Consider the following 20,841-nt stretch of genomic DNA (forward strand, 5'->3'; position numbering starts at 1 on the left):
ATGTGAAGTTCTTCAACGGCATAATGACTTTCTGCATCATGTGGTGTTCAGTGATGAGTCGACGTTTCATACAAGTGGGAAGGTAAATACCCATAATGTTCGTATATGGGGTTCAGAAAATCCTCATCAACTTGTACAACACGAAAGAGATTCTCCAAAAATAAACGTTTTCTGTGCTGTTTTCACGACGACAAATTACGGACCGTTTCTTTTCGCTGAAGCTACAGTAACAGGGGTTTCTTATCTGGATATGCTACAACAATGGCTCTTTCCCCAATTAGTAGAAAGTGAACCTGCAAACTTTATTTGGCAACAAGATGGAGCCCCTCCTCATTGGAGTCTCTTTGTGCGAGATTGGTTAAACATCGAAGTCCCTGACCGTTGGATTGGGCGTCACGGTCCAGACGACAGAGTTCTGTTACCTGGCCGCCTCGTTCACCTGACACCTAAAGATCACCTGACACCTAAACCTAAAACACCTAAAAGATCGGGTCTGCGTTCCACCCCTACTCCACGATTTACCAACCTTGAAAGGTAGAATTGCACAAGCTGTTGCTTCCATTACTCCGGACTTGCTGCAGACAGTATGGGAAGAATTGCATTTTCGTTTGGATGTGTGCCGTATCACTAAAGGCGCACACATTGAGTTCTTATAAGGAAAAACTAGGTTAGTTTTTCTTCAATTTCATGTATGATTTGTTATATTTAGTATAAAATAAACCCCTGTAATATACCATTAAAACTCGGACATTCTTTTACGGACATGTCAAACTTTTGTAGTTTACATCGAGTAAATACTGCTGCTTGATGCTTCATTTAAAAAGCACATATATATAAACATATGTTACTGTGAAAGACCGAGATTTGGAGAATGTCCAAAATATTTGCTAAATATCCTTATTTCTGACCGGCAAATGTCGACTATGTTGAATACGTCGGAGAGTTGCATTTTGTTCTCCGTATTTCAGGCGCCATAAAACTTCAAGGGTGACGTAACGCTTCCGCATGTCTTGCAGAGAGGAGTAACCAATCCCTAGTGAGAAGAGTTGTTCGTTACTTTATACAGGCGTTTTCACTGCGTGACATGCAGCTTTTGATTCTAACGCGAGAAGGGCTACTCGATATTACTTGACTTCTTAATAATGACAGCAGTCGTGCTTGGATAAATGCTCAGTATTTAATTTTAAATTTAGTCAATAAAGAACTTTCTTTTTACTTTTGCATTTCTAGCGTATATGTCAAAATATGAAAAAGCTTAAGTAACAGCACATGTAAATAAACATTTAAACTTAAACAATACATTCTAAATGAGAAAAGAAAATAATACAAAAAAAACTTACTTAATTATGTGATTGAAATTTTATTTATTGCAACAACATAAACTTTTATGACATTTTTAATTGCACAAGAGTCCCTTGCTTTTGCAACTGCATTTAGTTGTGGAACACTTCCTTTTGCAGTAACAGCGTGTATAGCCTTGCCCTCTACTTCTCGAATTAGCTGCAACTGCTTCTCTCAGCGACATTACTTGAGAAGAAATCTCATCTACGGAAAGTAACTTTTCTTTACAAATTAAGAACTGATTACGGGTATAAAGCTGCTTGAAGGTGTCATTTTTATTTACTAGTTTATAAAAGCCGGAGTATTATTCCAACAACAACTGCCAACACATTTTGGCCATCTGTACGACCATGGTCGACATGAGGGACTTGTATTCGTACGGTATCACCAATTTGAGCAGGAAAAATGTTTTTTTTTTAGTTTCGTAACGTTTTCGTTGTTCGCAGTAAAAGATTACCTTTCGCGGCCGATCTTTTTATAGAAATTAACTCGCGTTGTTTAGTCCAGGCTTGGAAGGCGTGGTAGGTTGCAAGTCCTCCTCAATATTTTTCTTTGGAATATGGCTTTCGGTATGGCCATCGCTCAAATTTTCTTCAAAACTATTAACAGTTTCTTCAAGCTGTTCTTCAGTTTCAAAAGTATTAGCAATTTCTTAAGGTTTGTTCTTGATTGGTTTCAATATTTGCGATTTGTTCGCCAGGCAAAAAAGATGATGCTATGCCTCTTCTTGGTTTAATGCCAAACATAGCTTCATAAGGAGTAATCAATCCCGGTGAGGAGAAATGTGTTTGAAAAATGAAAACAATTGCCTTCTCATTTACTCGCAATTAATGCATTTAACTTTTCAAGGAGAAGTTCACGATTCACTGTAGTATCCATTCAACATAAATTAGGGTATCAGATGGAAAAAAAAATTAAGAAAACTCTGAGCGTACCATCAGAACTAGCATAAGACTGACAAACATTGTTCCAGAGTATAACAAATACATGCGAAATAACTTCAATCGCAACAGAGCAAAGGATTTGGCGACAGATAGTCGCCCCTCTGTTGAACTCGACTTCTCTTTTCGACCTTCACCACAGTATGTCTGTGATTCTCGACATACACCGGTGATGGTCCTAATGTACAAGAATACAACCAAATATTCGGTCTTTGGTATTACATATTTAACATATTTGGTATGGGTTGACATTCACCGGTGAATGTCGACATTCTCGAATTTCGGTCTTTCACAGTAACATATATATATACATACTGTATGTCATATTTTGGCAGTCGGGCACTCACATGAAGCTTGGCATGAAATTATGATACAGAAGAAGTTAGCTGTTTTGATTCCACATCTTTATTCAGTTCAAATGACAAATAATTATTCTTTTAGATTCTCCAAGATTACATACGCGATAGTAATTTAGACTAAATCGGATTAACTTTAAATTTACTGTGTCGTACTATTCAAACAAAGAAGGACAGACGGGAAGAGCAGCAGCAAAGGTCTTGAGCGGCAGGAGGAGAAAAGCAATCTGATGAAAAATGGCGTGAGCTCTTCATTTATAGTAGCGGTTACATAATACGCCAGAAAGTTCTCGAAAGTACTGGTCCAGGAAGAAGATCCTGAAATGGCGGAAAGTTAATTAGAGGTTGCCTGTTCGCGTAGAGCAAAGCCATCGTATTTTTTATATTTCACATCTTACATATATATATATATATATATGTAATAGGATGACTTGGAGAAAGCTGCAAAGGATTCGTGATGGTTCTTTGCGTTGTAATAACTTGGACAGGCTTTAGTACATAGTAAGAAAGATGATACTCGAAGACAGACGTAGCTGTAAATTCTACACGTAATTTTATTCCTTGATCAATAATTCTTTGGACACATTCGTTGCACATCATCATTGTAAGTGCACTATTCACCCCCACAGTTTTATACAGATTATATTTTTAGAACAATGGACAACTAGCAGATGCTAAACGAGAGAAGCAGCATCTTAACGGGAAGAGAGGTAGAAGCAAAAGTGTGCAGTTATACAATATGGCAGCCTATTAAGAGAAAGGTTTCATTTCTCGAAATTTTGAATGCAAGTTTCGAATTAGTTATGTTTAAGTTTCGGTTTAGGTTCTGCGTTAGTTATGTCATCAACGTTATTACATCATATGTATGGATTGATCTAGAAATTACGTAGTCGAGAGAAATTTTTATACATTGCATATGCTAGAAGGAGGAGCATATAAAAATCTAAAGAAGAAATTTAAAGAGCTATTGTTAATTAAGTTAGTAATTTATTAGAAATTTATTTTCTTATTTAAGATCTTGTATATTAGATTTATTTTCTTATTTTATATTATATATATAAACAGAGAGAGAGAGATTGCTCATACGGATAATGATAATAAATAGTACAGTTTCTGACAAAGTTACATTTAAACAATTTACAAATTCGATTTAAGTAAAGCTCATACTGCGTAAAGTTCTACGGAATGGGTACTTTACATAAATAGAAGGTTTATGGTATTAGGAGCATTCATCAAACGTAATTTTAAGATACGACTTTCTTTCTTAGTTTCAAAAATTCTTAATATGATGTTCTTAACTCCGGAAAGACGTCTGTTACCGAAAGAAACCACATTAATTCAAGAAATACTGTTATTGACAAGAGTAAGAATGCTAGGTAAAAGGAAAATTCTCCTGAAGTTTAAAGTTTCGTGGTGAGGCTAGGTTCGTTAAAGTTAATTTTGAACTTTGAAAAAGGTTAATTTATTTTTAAGAAGGGCTGGTTTTAATTTCATTATATTTTTCTAATCTCTTTCAGATTTTTATGGAGAGCGGGGAGAGTTTAATGACAAAATTTAAGTCCACAAGCAACCTGTTTGAAGGAAAAAACGAGACCTAGCAGTACATATGCTGTTGCAGAAGCCGGAAATGTAAAAAGAAGCAGAATATTTTGGAAAAGAAGTCACTAACTTCATCACAATAAGAGATATCAAAACGTTCATTACAAAGAAAGCTGTGGAATTGGTTCCATACTTTGTTCAGCAGTTAATGGAAAAAGACAGTGAAAACCGACACAGATTTTCAAATTTTAATGGTCTAGATTATAGGATACGGATATGTTAGTGAAAAATATGTTTTCTCTAGAAATTTTATTTACTTTCACCTGAACGACTGTATCAGTTTTTAAAAACGGGCTACTGGTACCTTAAGAATCCGCATATCACTGCTTTAGGGTCCCTGATAACAGGGATAATATGATGTAATTTCGGGAAAACTAAGTGACTCAGTATTCACAGAAAGATTGTTAAAGAATCATTGAACTATGAGTGGTTTTCGGAAAGAAAATTTTCTGTCGAAGCTCGCAGTCCGCCGGATATTGGTTCATGCATTATGAAGATCGATATTGCCGATATTGGTTCATACATGGTGAAGTCAACCCAACAGCATTGAAAATATTTTTCCTGGCTGGAAATAATATACGGTAAAAGAATAATTATATTAGATGAAAAACGCTTAAAATTTGGAATGAAATGTCTTTCACGCAGCTCAGAACTTAATCATTTCATAATATGCAGCTACAATTAAGGACGGAGTTTAAAGAAGATGCATTAAACTCAGCTGAGTGACTAAAGTAAGAAATTAGTGGAATTATTAAAAATATAAATTCTGATATACCAAAAATTATTGCTGTCGACTTTACAAGCGGAATCTGTACAACTACAACTGCAGAGAACCACATTTTAAAAACCTTATACTTTAAAATTAATCCGTTTTTAACGAATCAAATCAGTTAAATTTATTAGATTAGATTACCTATTAGATTAAAGACTTAATTAATTAAACTACTCTTAATAATTAATTGTTTTAATCAATTATTTTAATTAATCAATTAAATCAGATCAGATTACCTATTAGATTTAATTATATCCTGCAATTTTTAAATTATAGACTTTTGATCGCTATGACATAATTTGAGTTACCTTGGAATAAGCTTTCAAAGTGAGATAACAGTAGCATTTTGAATGGAAGGTATGGAGGTTCAAAATAAAGAAATCAAACTATTTCAGGCCCACCAGCGGTAACCACGAGCGGTAAAGTCGCTGAACACTGGTAGTTCAGTTCCAGGTTCGAATCCCTCGAACGGGATGGCTGCATGGGCGTTTTCGTGGTTTACCCCATGTGTAACGTGTGTACGAGCCAGTTTCCCTTAGAAAGTTTTTAACGAAAGCATCCCTTCCCTTAGGCAGATAGCCCTAGTGTGCTTTGTCATAATTAAATAAACCAAACCGACCTGCATTCTATTCAAGCGAAAGGGCTGGCTGTATGTCCATTTTCGTGATTTTCCCCATGTGTTATGTGTATACGAGCCAGTTTTCTTTTGAAAAACCTCCACGAAGATATCCCTTTCCTTAGGCAGATATCCTTGCGTGGTTTGCCATAATGAACTAACCCAAAATTTTTCAGTTACTACTTTACAGATAGAGAGATCCAGCTCATATGAACATTAGTACAGTTTGCATATTCGTTTTAATTCTGAATTTTTCAGAATAAATTGCATGAAGTGAAATATAAGTCAATGAACTGACGCACTTTTGAATGTATAGCTTTTCGTTTCAACTAACGTTTGCATTAGAGATTTGATTACTGTTTTTGTTATTTGCATATTGAGAGGGAAGATATTTGAAAACGGTGATAAAAGCCCATTAAAACAAAATGTGTAGATAAAAGTGTGAGGCTTTCGTTTACGCTTCAAGAGATTCATAGTTTATATGTGTTTCTGTTTACATGGTCATTTAAAAATTATAAAGTAAATATTCACGCAGTTGTTCGAAATGCTTAATTTCTTTTAAACATACATATTTTTTTCTCTTTTAAATTATTAATAGAAGACTCATTAGAAATTCGTTTAAAATTGTGTAAGACTAATGAGGAAAAAATACTGGACTTTTCGCAAAATTTAAGGCTATATAGCTTAAATAATAAAATTTAGTCTTGAAGCCACAGAAATGAAGATCACATCTACGAAGCGTCACTGCATGTAGACAATATGTTAACGTGCTCCACTGAGAACACTTTAAAATAGTACCAATCAGACTTTTCCCTGTCTATTTGTTCATTTTCTACGTGGAAGGAAATTTCTTTACGGACGTCAAAAACACATAACTATAAGACATGTTTTTTTCTATTTAGTGTACTATTTCAAATGCCTTTATTGGATGATCTGAATTTCATGCTTATCGAAATGCCCCAAAATTAGCGTTTTTATATGGCTAATTTAGAATTTATTTAAAATTCAAGAATAACATTTTTCATATATCTTTTTCAAGGGTAATTTTAATTCCTTTTTCATAAAGCCACACTGTTTATTTTATATATATCTATATATAGATATCTATATATATATCTATATATAGATATATATAGATATATATATAGATATATATAGATATATATATAGATATATATAGATATATATATATACATGTATATACACAAGTATATTTTTCTGTTAAGACAAGGGGAATTCCACTATCCGCCTGAGGACGTTTCGAATATTATTATCTAGCTATTTTTCGATGTCTTTATTTTAAAATTAGTACCTATACATTCTTTCATATCAGCATGTCCAGGGATGGGCAAACTACGGCCCGTCGAAAGGTTCTATCCGGCCCGCGGATAGAATTTTAATTTCCCGGTCCGAGGCAAATTAAAAGAAGTATATATTTATATACTATATATCTATCTCGTTTTCCACTTTGTTTAAATATTCTTCCTCCCCCCCCAAAGGACTGATTATCTTTTTACTTTCTCTATTTTTGCTCTAAAAAACATAAATCGACGGAAATAAATTGACAAGCACAGACAGCTTTTAATCGGTAAAGTGTTAAAAGCGGAAGTTGTTTGTTTATTATAGCTGCAGATTGGTGCCAACAAGCGTTATCGCTTTCTTGGGGAGCAGACATATGGAAATGTAATATAGGTGAATTAGACTTCACATTTGGCAACCTGAGCATTTTTAAGCTCCAGCCAGCGGCTTTTTCTGTTAGTGCGAGTTCTAATATTCTTGATTGCGCATGGAAAGATTGTGGACATATAGCATCATTGTGAATAGTGGTGAAATTATTAAAAGTATACCTAGTGCTTGTTTGGGTTATTCATAAAATATTTCAGCCCCAAAATGGCTACTAAAAAACATAAAGTTCACTCAGAGTGCCGTGCTTTTAATGATCAATGGACATGGAAATATTTTTTACAGTTGTAAAAGATAAACCAGCGTGTCTCATCTGCAATGAAGCTATAGCAATCATCAAAGAATATAACATTTCCCGTCATTTCACATCTAAGCATAAGAATTCGAATTACGAAGCAATATCCGAATATGAAAGAAAACAAAATGCAGAAAGTCTTTGAAAAAAACTAGCAAGCCGACAAATTTTTTTTCAGGAAGGTAAACAGTACCCAAGAAGCAGCTACACATGCAATTTACAGTGTAGCATACAATATTGCTAAAAATAATACAGCTCTCAGTGATGGGGGAGTTCGTTAAACAATACATGCTCCAAGTCTGTGATGTTTTAAGTTCAGACAAGAAAAAAATTTTTAGACTGTAAGCTTATCTCAAAAAACGCTGACTTCTAGAATCTAAGACATCGATAAAAATTTGACATCATAATTAGAGTCAAAGATTGGCCAGTTTAAATTTTGCTCCATAACTATGGATGAAAGCACTGATATAAATGATACTGCTCAATTAGTATTATTTATAAGAGGTGTTGATGAGAACTTTGAAATTACCGAGGAACTGACGTGCATGCGTGCTTTAAAGGGAACTACAACGGGATGTGATATTTTTCGCGAATTTCAGAGAGAGCTTTTAACTTTGAAAGTGCCTATAACAAATATATGTAATATGGAGCACCAAATATGACAAGAAAAAACCTGGATTTCTTGAACTCTTTAATCAAAACTATCCCGGGAACAATGTTGTTTTTTTACCTTGTGTTATAAATCAAGATGCTCTGTGTAAATCTGCATTAAATATGAAGCCCGTGCTTGATGCAGTCGTGAAGCTTGTAAATACCATTCGATCTCGTGGGCTTACGCACACCGCACAGGAAATTTCGAGATTTTCTTCAATCCGTGCAATCTGAATACTCTAATGCATTGCATTACACGAAAGTAAGGTGGCTTAGTGCAGGATGTGTTTTCGAATGAGTCTGGCAGCTGAAAAACGACATTGTGTCCCTCTTCCGTGAGAAACAGTGTTTTCCGGAGTGCGAAATGTTGGAAGATATAGAATGGCTTCCGGACTTTGCATTTTTCACAGAACTTCTTTGTCGTATGAGAAACTGGAATGTCAAGATGCAAAGGAAAAATCAATTTATCGACGATATCTGAGCCCATCTCAAAGTTTTTAAACTAAAACTTAATCTGTTTGCTGGGCAGCTAGCTAAGGATGACTTATATCATTTCCCGAGGTGAAATTCAATACCCTCATTAAATGAAAAGAAGCTTAAGAATTATGAAGATGGCTTGAAAGAAACTGCATTTTGAGTTCGAACGCAGATTTCAAGATTTCAGTGCCATTCAAACAGAACTGCATATTTTTACCATGCCTCTCAACGTAAATTGGGAAGCAGTGAGGTCAGATTTGCAGCTTGAATTAACTGAGTTGCAATCTAGCAATCACCTCAAACAGTTGTTTCTAAATATGCCAAAGCTAGAGTTTTACAAATTATTATCGAAAATAAGTTTCTCAAATTTAACATCTCACGCCCAGAAAATAAGTGCTTCCTCTTATATATGTGAACTTCATCTTATATATGTGTTTGCTTCATCTTGTATATGTGAACAAGTGTTTTCAACTATGAATCTTAGAAGGAATTATTTCAAAAGTAGACTGACAGGTGAGCATTATGCCTCTTTCCTTAGAATCAGTATATCTCACTTTGAACCTCAATATAAAGAACTTCTAAACATGAAATAGCAATTTATCTTGGCCCGCCAAACTCTTTTTTTTTTTTTTTTTTTTTTTTTTTTTTTTTTGATTTTTAGCCCGCGACCGAAAATGTTTGCCCATCCCTGAGCATGTCTGTGAGACGATGCACAGACATATTTTTGTTTTGCTACTCAAAGTTTTGAACTCGGACTAAGTTTCCTCAAACTTCGCCTTTCTAAAAAAATTGTCTCGACATTTTTAAATGTGCATAAATGTGCTTTATGAATATAACCCCATCAAACACATTTATTAATTAACAGAAAACTGATTGTTACATTTTGTCCTAAGGTTTCAACTAATCAGAAATACTTAAAAATTATTTTTTAACGAATTTAACTGAGATAAAAAAAGACCATAAATGAAAATGTCATTACCTTTAACCCAACCTTATTTGGAACTTTGTCTCATTATTCACTTCGAATATTATCACGACTAAGCGTTTTAAGGACTTGCAGAAATTGACGAAATATATCGACCTATTATTTTTAAAAATTTTATTTTTATTCGTCATTAATATTGTGCATTCCTTGAAAAACAACTTCGAATTTTTATGTAAGTACAAAGGAAATAAGCGAATATGTTTTATGTAATGTTCTCCCATCTATTCGAACTAAAAATTAACTGTTGTAGTTATTATGATGTTGAATATACAGAATACTGTAGCAGTACGCAATTAATTAAATACGTTTTGCAATGTGAGTAGAATTTCAGTTACATATTTTGAAAAAAAAAATTTCTCCAAAGCGTTGCAGATCTCTTTGGTGTTAATATTTCTTTTGAAGACGTTTATTAACCTGAACGGAATCAAATACAAGAATCATCATCGAGAAAGGAGATCGGAACAACTGATCTAGAATGAGGAACAGTAATAAGAAAAATAGAAGCAAGGGCCCAAGTGGGAATGGTTGAGAGAAAACAACTTATCCATGTGGGTAAATACAATAATAACAAAGCACAATACTCTTTTACTTTTAACGTAAATTCTAGAAATACCTGACACGGTTTTATTTGATCACTGGATAAGCGATTTAACTTAAGCAAAAGTATTTGGTAACAACAAAGTTTCGATAAATCCAGAAAACTAATTTTTTATTTACTCTGGTTTGAACTGATATATGGTCATATCATGAGAATATTCACTGAGTCGGAATTAATATGGCCAGATTTTACCGAAAACTGCGTTCTCTGTGAAAAAAAGGAGTGATTAATAATGAGCATGCTATTATCGATTATTGACAATGATCTGTTAATCGAGCTCTTAAACAAGTTAATTAATCACATGTTAAAGAGGAAAGCATTTGAATAGCTAGTGCAGCTGACTCTATCGGAAGCAGAACGAATAAATTGGTTGTTTCTCAAATGCATCCTTACGGGACTAGTTAAGTTAATTATTTCTATATATCGATTTTCTGTTTGTGTAGATAAAATTCCTTGAGTTAAGAGTGCAGAAATTTTGCATTTTGCGTGAACTATGAACTTTTAATGATCCTAAGCTCTAATAATGAAAGCAAAGTTATCGGTTCAATGAAAACTTTTATTTCTATTCATTGTTGTTTTATATTGCTTGAGCAATAAAATCGATCAGAAGAGGATTTGCTGACGAACGAAAGGAATTTTCGCTCTAGAAAATGTTTCTTTCATATCTTAGATAAATAAAACAAAATATACTTTGAGTTTATGAAAAATTACAAACCGGTGTGAGAGGATGATAATACTACTACTTATTAATACAGCGAATTTATAACCTATTGAAAATATTTTATGTTCTGTAAGAGGGTTGCACTTCCACATTCTTATAACAATTTCATATTCGGAAATATTTATTGCATATGCCGGCATATAAATTTTCGCTTAATATCGGAATAAATCGGGTTTTCAATTAATGAATGAAAACAAGCTTTTGATTTCCTAATTGTTAGCAATTCTGAGCGCTTCTGATATTTAAATTCTGTTTCGGTATTTAATTGACAATCTTATATAAATGCTTGAATTACCTCAAAACATTTTGTTTAGTAGTTAAGAAAAGTGTGTAATTAATTATCGCATGAAACTATTAACTAAAACAATTATAATTTTACGTATTTTAAGACACAATAAAAATATAATATTTTAAAATGTGCTTTTAACAAAAGCGTAATTATTCTCCTGAGTTAAAAGTAAAGTCACTAACTCGCGCTCTTAAATTAAAAGTAAAATTTAAAAAATTAAAATTTAGTTACTAGTCACACAAAAATAGAATTTAGATTTACATAAAATGGCAGCACTTTAAGCTAAATAAAGAACTTAAACTGTTTTTTAAACTGATCCTTAATTAGAAATTACGGAGTGATTAGTTTAAATTTCTGTTTGCTGATTTGTATAAGAAGGAACAAATTCCGATAGCAAGCAGAATTTGAGTAGGAAGCATTTCATTTTATTACCTCGGGATTTATTTAATTTTCTTAACAGTTAATCTTAATTTGAAGCAACCTTTCCTTTATGGAAAGTAAAGTAAAAAGATACTATTTAAGCTGTTAAGTTACTTCAGACAGAGCGTGTTCTGTCATTCGACTACGTTGTTTCGCTAATATTTAAGCATGCTATTTTACTGCCATGCATATTAATTGTCGGTTTGTCTCCGTCGGTGGTAGGGCCAAGAACCAGCTTGCGTTAATTATCTGTGTTGTTATTGATACAGGCTGAACTTAGTGAATAGTCGCTTCACAGTTCAATCAAGGATCTATCCAACAAAGTAACTTTAAATTAACTAGATTCTTAACAACCTTATAAAAAGTCTTTGCTTCGACAGTTACAGTATGAATCTATATTGTCAGTTCGTGTCAAAGTAAAATGCCCGAGAATAAAGCTTAATTTAAAAATACCGCCCAAACTACTTTACTATGAACCTTTCTAGATGTAGTTTCCTCATTTTTTGATCTTAACAAAGAATGCTAAAGTAAAAGTTCTAAAATTTTTTTCTTTCTTTCATTTAAAGTAGCACTATTTGATCTAAACATTCTGTTGTGTTTAGTCTTTCTGTTTCTATGCTAGAAATATTCTGCAGTTTGCAATGACTTGATTTCTTGTAACAGATATTTTCTGAAGTTTAAATTTCTTGTCACTTGAAAGGTAAGTAAATATTGCAAACTGGCTTTAGGGAGGACCAAAGAAATTAATCAGAAAAATGAATGCTGAGCATCCAACAAAGGTAGGCGTGCTGATATCTAAAAGCTGAAAAATATATAATTTACGTACAGGACAAGAAGTTAAAAGATTTGATGTTACAAAAATCCTAATGATTATAAACAGTGCATTGTACTACTAATTTAAAACTTTAGTTTAAATATTTAGGTTTAATTAGAATTTTAAACAATAACTGATAAATAATAATTAAACAGATAACTCTTAGTTTCATAAATTTAAGACGTATTTTGTTACGCTTTCGCAAATAATTCGCATTGCACCCAATGGCCATACGTTTCACCAAATGAAAAAAAGTAAAGAGAGAATTTTAATTTACTTAATGCGAAAATAGGCTAGAAAAAAGGTGAGTCCTAGAGAAGCTTGTTCCAGTTTTAAATTCAGGTAAAAAATAATCTAAGCAAGAAATTTTGAAAAAGTTCGCTTAAAAAACAAACGATGCAATTTGCGGAAGAAAATGGAGATAAATCAGTCGGACAAGTGAAGGATGAATTGAGGTTCTTATTTCAGGAATGAAAAAACTGTGCGCAACTGTAATGTTGGAAAAGATTAATTGGATTTTTATTCTTAATCCATTGACGTTCATGTATAATTAGATGGCATGAGAAATGGAAATGGGGAATATAAAAACTTGCTTACATCACGAATTGAATGCTTCATTTAAGTTACGTCATACTTAAGACATTAGTAAATTTAGAGTAAGATACGCTTATATAAATACATTTTGTTCTGTACTGATACCGAAATTTTAATGCCTTCTACTAAAGATATCTAAGAAACTATTTGAAAGGACAGCACGTTTAATTACAATTAAAGTATTTACATTTAAAAAAAATAAGTTCATATAAACTGAAATAACTTCTTCGATGCATTTTTATTTACGTCTTTATTGTCGTCATTCTTTTTACTGCATCTTGAGTCCAACTCATCTAGTTGCCACCTGACAAAACGAAAAAAAAAAAAAAAGACATTAAAAGAATTACACGATGAGCAATATGTACGCCATCTGGTATTCAACACTAGCACTACATATAAGTCAGCGGTGTCCAACTGGTTTTGCCTAAAGGGCCACTTTTAAATTTCTCTGGATTCATCAAACGGCAGAAAAAATTACGCACATTTTTACAAATCAGATCTCAATTGTACGTAAATGTCGTTCGCCGTATTTTCAAAACTGATGTTTTCGCCATTCGTTCACTCGTTGCACCACCATGATTCCAGGCAAAAGCACATATTTTATAGCTGAGATTCTTTCATTTTTTTTATTCGTGAAATAAAGACTCTGATATTGCCAGAACAGCTTCTTACTCAATGGCCCCATCTGAATATGCCTGTTTTATGCTTACTTTGTACGGCTTACTTTGTTACTTTGTTACTTTGTACGGGAATGTAGCTTACTTTGTGGCAATGTAGCTTTACGAGAATGTAGCTTACTCTGAAGGACGCTTCTGCGCGATACTTTGCTTAGCGAAGATTTGAATGAGGAATTTTAAGTCTGCATAATGCAGACCTGAGTGGATATTTACCGTTGAAAGCCTTATGAATGCTTTTAAACATTTGATCGCTTTGGTACCGCTACTAAAGTACTGCATAATAAATAAACTGCTTTTTCGCTAATGTTCGCTAATAACAGCTTTTCCTTCCATTCGTTGTTGAAGTGGTCTCTTCGATGGCCCTGGCACATCACTCATGTCGACAAGCAGACCACAAAATATGCGAAGTAATTAAGTTTTATTTAGAACCTCGTCAGAAATAGGGCAGTTTGGTAGCCAATTACCGTAAAATTTTGCGGCGCCGGCAGCGAACAGGTCTTGTGTTAAAGCAGGCACTCTAATCCTAATCCTCCATGCAGATAAAATGCAGAAACGGGACAGAGTGAAGGTGATAACTCGCGAGTAGATGAATACAAATCCAACGCGCTTATACCTGACATGTGTTGTGTAGAGAATTTGTCTGATAGCGTTTTAAAAACTAGGTGAATGATTTTCTGATTTATGGAAATCTTAATTTTATTTGATTCTGAATTATTTATTTTAATGCTTTAATTTTGGGGAAAAACAGATGCTTCTGGGAATATTATTTAGTTTAAAAGAATATTATTTATTTTTTTTATTTGCAATTTTTGTACAAGCTTTGATTCATTGTGAAAAGAAGCAGGGAAAGGGAAGCAATTTTTGCTAAGTCATGATTTCGCGCGCCTTGTCCTTTAGAATGTTCTAGAAGGAATTTCATTGTGTAGTTGACCTTAAGACAGGAAGTACGTGACAAAAGGGTCAAAGGTTGCTACTTGACTTTCGATGTAAGTCATTCAGGTTTTTGGCGATTGAGGGTCCGGTTGTTGGCTAAGTGAAGAAGGGCGCGCATGCGCGATCACCCTTATTTCCGCATTCAGGGATTGAAAACGCAAATTTTGCCAAAATTAAGGGGGCGATAATTGAAGCCATAGTGGGAGCCCACGTTTGTGAAGGAGAGGAAGAAAATTCGAGTTTGAATCACTTTTTCGTGTGACATTTCGTGCGAGACTTGGCGAGACGTACTTGCTTGCTGAACTTACTTTTGGACGTTACTTTTTGCCCGACTTTGGATGAGTTTTGTTGAAGGATTTAAGACTTTCAGGATTAAGACTTTTGCCGGACTTCCAAGGCTGAAGGATTTGTTAAATTTCTGTGGATGAATAAGTGGTGAGTCAGGCGGATCACGGCGGACACTATCCGGCCGTCGCCTTGCTGTCGAAAAGAAAAAAAAATGATCCAGGGAGTATTAATTTCCAAAATTATTGGCCAAGTTCCACCCCGGCCAACGTGAGATTTTATACTCCACATCCTGATTGCGAGCTTGAAGATTCTGCTCGGGTGCTGGTTCGAGGGCTTGTTTTCTACAGGGTTGTGCGAGCGGATTGTGTTGCCGAAAAGAATGGAGTCGGGGTTATCCTGGAATTATAACCCCTTGAATTTTCTCCCAGAATGCAAGGCCAGCCCAATACCTTTCCGGGTGCGTTTCAAGTCGTCTAAATCACAGATAAGTGCTTTCTCAATTTTCCTTAGAACTTTTGGAAATTAGAACTTTACCTAAAATTGAATCTTAAATTCAGTCTACTGAAAATGAATTGCTTCCTTTTTCCCCTTCTAAATTACCGAGACAAACCTTAAGGTTTTTATAGGAATTAGGGTGTAATAATAATAGTTGTTTGTGAAATCTTCCTTAGAACAGATGTGAATTGCAAATAATATGTTTTCCTTAACCTCGTAGAAATTATAGATCGGGTACCCGTTAAATTAAAAGAGTCATGTAATAGAATTGCAAATCATGAATTTAAAATGTAACAAAAGAAAATGACAAATTGATGTATTCCCTGTGTCTAAAATAAGAAAATTGTAACTGTAACAAAAGTAAGAAGTTAGGATAAGATTTAAGTTTAATTGTGAGGAGTTTGAATAAACTGGTATTTAATCTGGAAACCTATTACTTATGTTTTCTTTATATCTGTTATGTGCTTTTCTTATATATATATATATTGATTTTTCATGTTGTTTATTCGATCCTCTCACGGCGCGGTCCCGGATGCATTTTCACAACGCAGTGCATTACCGTTTTACCTGTACGATCACTAAAAGTTTGGTAATTAGCAAACTCTTAAGAAATTAGTTTCTCAGTTGATATTTAGTTAGTTGCGGTTTCACCTGTCTGTTTCTGCATTAGTTTCCTCCCTAAGAGGAAGTTGTAATACGGCAAAGTATAGAAACAGAACATTGGTGCAGTAGCTATTTAACACATGTAATTATACTTCTTTATGGTTGTTGTTTACATCAGGTTTAAAGTGAAAGTTTTGTCTCATGACGATATTTTGACTGTAGCTGACGGGCTCCTAAAAATAGGGGCCCACCAGCGGCCGAGCGGTAAAGTCGCTGAACACTGGTAGTTCGGTCCGAGGTTCGAATCCCGCGAACGGGCTGGCTGCATGGGCGTTTTCGTGGTTTTCCTCTTGTGTAACGTGTATACGAGCCAGTTTCCCTTAGAAAGTCCTCCACGAAGGTATCCCTCCCTTTAGGCAGATAGCCCTAGTGTGCTTTGCCATAATTAAATAAACCAAACCAAACCTAAAAATAGGACTGCTGGCTATCAGGCGCCTCGAACCAGCGATAGGATATCACTAATATATATAACAGAAGGGTAAAAAAATCTTTAGTGAGAACATTTTTGTTAGTCTTTTTTACTATGTATATACAGCAATAATCTAAAACTAGATCAGATTTGATGGAACAACACATGAAATTTGGCTGATTTGAACAACATGATTCAATATGTACTTATTTTTTTACTTAAGCTAGAATTTTGACTGACTTACCCTTAATTTTTTATGACACTTGAGAATTTACCAGAGAGTACACTTTAGAGCTATTTTCCTTAAAAACCTCAGAGATGCAAAATGATGATGAACAAAGATGTGTATCGGAACAGATAAGGTCAGTTTGTAACTTATGATAACTTATGATATTAGGAACGTATGGTATCAGGATAGGTCAACGCATGACATTAGGATAGGTCAGTTTATGACGTATGATATATAAGGAACATCTTTTATGAATAAAATTTATTATACGCATTAAAAATTTACAAACATTTTACTGAAAACATTTATGCAACTGCAAAAGCAATGAATAAAAACGGCCCGTATGAGTGAGTGAGTGAGTGACGGAGGATGTGGGCACCATCCCTCTACCGTTACGGTTAATTGGTATGAGCACCACGCCCGCCCTTATCTAGAATGACATAATTAGGTACTTAGGTTACCGCTACCCATTCAGACTTGCATGGTACATATTGCCATACTCTGACTTGCACGACTATTACACATGCCGTACCATATTCGGACTTGCTTATTCATACTTGCATGGTGCATTTACATTCATATTGCATGGTACATATTTCACACATTTCATATTACACATTACATTTACTGGGAAATTGAATATGACTTATGTTTAAGGTTCTTTGCATCCGTAAGGTTCAATATTTACGTTAATTATACATGATTAGATACTTAGGTTAACTCTATGCATTCATTATTATTTACAAACTTGCATGGTACATATTACACACAGAGAGATTGATTAATACTTATGTTAAAGGTACTTTACATCTTAGGTATTTAGGTTAACACATAGTTTAACACTACGCATTCATTATTGTATACAGGTTTGCATGGTGCATATTATACACATTACATAGTACAGCTTATATTTACTGAGAAGACTTGCATTGTACATAGTTCACGCATTACATAATACAAATTACATTTCTAAGAATTTAATTATTAATTAATAATATTAATTAATATTTGCATGGTACATATCATACACATTTCATAGTGCAGTTTACATTTACTGACAGATTGATTAATACTTTTGTTTAGGGTACTTAATATTTATGTTTAAGGTACTTTACACCTGTTTGATTCAATTCTTACTATAAGTATGTATAGTTGGGTTCTTAGGTTAACACATAGGTTGGCTTTACGCATTAATTATTATTTACAGTTTGCATAGTACATATTACACACATTAAATAGTGCATGCTAATTAATTAGAATGGTACATATTATACACATTAAATAGTACTGTGAATATTGACATGGTACATATTACTCACAATTACTGAGACATGGGGTATATTTGCATGGTACATATTACACACATTTACAATTTACAGTTACAAAAAAAAAATTGCTGAGAATATTAGCATGTTACATATTACAATAATATTAACATGGTACATGTTGCACACATTAAATAGTACAGATTACAATTACTGAGAAATTTAATAGTACTTAATTTCGTTATGTTCAGACTTGCAGAATTGCATTTACCTATTACCATATTCTGACTTGCATGACTATTATATGTTCTATACCCTATTCAAACTTGCTTGATGCATATACATTCATACTGCATGGTACATATTCTCATACGTTACATACTATATATTGCATTTACTCAGAAATTGTTTTTACTTATGTTTAAGGTACGTTGCATCCGCAAGGTTCAATATTTTAATATTAATTAAACATAATTATGCATTCATTATTGTTTACAGACTTGCATGGTACATAGTACACACATTACATAATATTGATTACATTTACTAAGAAATTAATTAATAGTTAATGATATTAATTAATACTTGCATGGTGCATATTACTTGCTTATTATAGTACAGTTTACATTTATTGAGTGATTGATGAATACTTGTCTTTAAAGTACTTAATACGTTCAGACTTGCAAATCCAGGCTTGTATGATACATAAACATTCATATTGCATGGTATATATTTTACACATTACATACTACATATTGCGTTTACCTGGAAATTGAATATAACTTATGTTTAAGGTACGTTGCATCCGTTGAGTTCATATTTACGTAATCATACTTAATTAGGTAGTTAGGTTAACATTATGCATTCATTATTATTTACAGACTTGCATGATAGATAGTACATACATTACATAAGACTGATTACATTTACTAAGAAGTTCATTAATAGTTAATAATATTAATTAATACTTGCATGGTACATATAACACACATTTCATAGTACATTTAACATTTAGTGAGAGATTGAATAGTGCTTAAGTTTAAGTACTGAGAGTGTTAGCATGGTACATATTACACACATTTACAGATTACAATTACTTATATGAGGAAGAGACGAACGAGTCGTGAACTCGAAATTACCTCGCTAAAGATATTTTAAAATTGAAACTTTTTAAGACTATTATTGTCAAGGCGAAATCTGAGCCTCAGGGCTCGTTGCATTTATAAATGTTTTAAGATGAGGGTAACATAGATGCTTTCTAACGAACTCTTGCATTCCCTAAAATTTCAAATTTTCAACACAGTTTTACTCGGAAAAAATAGTGCATGTATATATAAAAGGCAATATTGTTTCCTATTAACAATTTATTATTCGTTTTGGCTTTTATTAAAATGATGTACGTGGTACAAGCTGTAGAAAGCTGACGCATTTTACTTCTAGTATTTGAATTTATACCGCCGGCCTTTGAAATTGCGTCACACAGAGGAAATGCAGTTGACAAAATGATGTTTATTTTACAAATGCATTATAATGGAAGAATGACATGATTAAAATTTCAGCGAAATTTGAAGAAGAGGGCATTCAGAAAACATTACCCTGAGCATAAGCTTCTGGTAATGTAACAGGTGTTAGAGTACAACTGGGACATGGAGTCGAACAGACTAACCTTTTTTTCAAGATGCAGATGACTCTTCTCAAGCAGAACCCATATTTGTGATTAAGCATTGCTTCACAAGGCATTCTTATAGAAAACCTGTTGAAGAGTGTAGAGTTCCTCACTTTGTAATTCTAAGTTAATGTTGGAAGTGAAGAATCTTAAGAACTGATAAGCGAATAATCACTTAAGTTCGGTGACAAGAAACAACAAGATAGAAGGGTAACTAACCCTTTATTATTTCAATAAGATTTAACAAAATTCCGCCTGGGAGTGTACAAACAAAGCCCTCACTTGGGCTTGAACTTATGAGACTAAGAATTAAACTAAAACTAAGATTAACTAAAAGAAATATAGCCGAAGCTATCAAGATTCAAATCGAGTTGGCCCCTTAACTTATTTAACTTAGCGAGGGCTTGAATACGGCCGAGTGTAATAACAGCTTTGAGAGAGAGATTGGCCAAAAAGGCAGACGCGCGTAAATCAGAAACTCTGATTCTCTCTCGTAAGTAACTTCGTGGTTTAAATACCGCTCCTCCTCATTAAATATTTAGCAAAATTCCAAACTACGTTCTGGCCGGAAGTAGTAAGTTGAAGTTAAGAATTTGACAGGAAAGGAACTTAAAATTTAACTTTTAATAAAATTAATGTAATCCTTACATAAGTTTAAAAAACCTCCGCGAGTTTCTGCTCTTGAACCTAACAAGAGAATGATGTGTCGCTTGAACATCTGATTTCGAGAAGATGAAACCGTTCACAGTAAGAAATGAAGTAACCACCCCTTTCTTCTGAGTTCCAGAAAAATGGAGGAAGAAAATAATCAGGAATAAATGCTATAATTTTCACCAGAAAATAGTGGGAGGATAAGGGCATTGCAATCAAATTCATGCGTTGCTAAGTAATATTCAATCAGAAAATTTATTCTGCTTCATATCCCATGTTACACCAAACAAATGATTTTTGTTCCTAACAGCGTAAACTACAAGTGAAATTTCAAGTGAACATGTGAATTAACATGCATAAGTACATAGTTAGAAAAGTATATTTCAGAAGTTTCGCAACTCACCAAATCAAGA

Source organism: Stegodyphus dumicola, chromosome X1 (genome assembly GCF_044657685.1).
Source record: "Stegodyphus dumicola isolate Sdum_Otavi_A_Nest chromosome X1, ASM4465768v1".
Lineage (NCBI taxonomy): Eukaryota > Metazoa > Arthropoda > Arachnida > Araneae > Eresidae > Stegodyphus > Stegodyphus dumicola.